We start from the raw sequence: 1,458 nt of genomic DNA, 5'->3' as shown, positions 1-1,458 counted from the left end.
GTGTGAGTTCGTTCGCCGCTAACAACTGTTCGGCAGCTTTTTACGCTGACATAGAAGACCTTAATTAAAATTTTGATGATATTTCTGTCAACTTCAGTTCTTCAACCTTCCATAACGTTATAAGGAAACATAAAGAAAACCATCTCGAAAAGTAATATAAATAATTAAAGAGTGAAATGGTTATGAAACCCGCCAGACTCTTATTTGTTACATGTTTTTGTACACCTGACGGTACACGCGCACAAAGTTCAAAAGCATTCCTAACATTTTGATCGTATCGGAGCAATGAAAACGTCCCGTTAGTTTATTCCATCACAATTTGCCAACAGAAAACAAAGGATTGTGCACGGTCAGGGAGCCTCCGACAAAAACTACAGCACCGTTGTTTTTGTATTTATTGCGTGCCGCCTTTCATTAACCAGTCTCCTCTACTAACTGTGTATTATGTACAGGTTCACCGTTCTGCGCATGCTCATTAATTAAATTACTTTTTTCCAATTTATTAATAATTCTATCGGTTAATAATCCCACTCAAATAGCGATCTCAGAGTGTATTTCAAATTAGAAGTGTATTTCAGAGTAACCTGAAGAAGGATGGAAGAGTACTAAAATAACAGAAAAAAATTAGTGGATTATGCCAAGACTAGCAAAATTAAATTTATTGTTGACCCGAAGGTTTTATTCCATGGTCTATTTATTTTACAGCTATTTGCACCTAAGTTGATTAAGTGACTGCCAAGAGAGGGTGCAGATTGGTTCTTTGACAACATTATGACATGATCATATTACTTGCGTAGATGATACAGCATGTCCCGGCAGAAAAACAGCATTTTGATTAATAAGCATACGCTGAACCGTGAACTTGTCCCTATAAATGTAGTTCATTCTCTCTTGATGTAGTATACAAGTTAACAAATTAATAACCCACCTTTAATTTTCGAACATGACTCCGAGGCCTTCTGGTCATTACTGGGCTGCTTGTGGCAGGCCATTTCGCTCGGCTACGAAAGAAAAAACGAACACCCGGGGGAGGGAAGAAACGAGGTCTGGGACTAAGAAACTATGTTCTCACAACTTGTTTTGTACGATTGTGCCATGCACAAGTATTTTTTGTACCTCGCCCGCCCCCCGGACCGTCAAGTAAGGGAGCTAGGGATTGCGCAGTGGTGAGAGCGCTCGCCTCCCACCAATGTGTTCCGGGTTCAACTCCCGGCGTCGACACCATATGTGGGTTGAGTTTGTTGTTGGTTCTCTTCTTTGCCCCGAGAGGTTTTTCTCCGGGTACTCCGGTTTTCCCCTCTCCTCAAAAACCAACACTTCCAAATTCCAATTCGATCTGGAACGCACGGACACGTTTAAACGAGTTCATATGAACTTCTAAGTGCTTCGTGGGTAAACAAGCAATTTACAATTTTTTTTTTCTTTGTAGCTTAAAAATTATTCTAGCTTAGTCTCCCA

The sequence above is a fragment of the Porites lutea genome, chromosome 2 (genome assembly GCF_958299795.1).
Source record: "Porites lutea chromosome 2, jaPorLute2.1, whole genome shotgun sequence".
In the NCBI taxonomy this organism is placed as follows: Eukaryota; Metazoa; Cnidaria; class Anthozoa; order Scleractinia; family Poritidae; genus Porites; species Porites lutea.
This window is presented reverse-complemented; position numbering follows the sequence as displayed.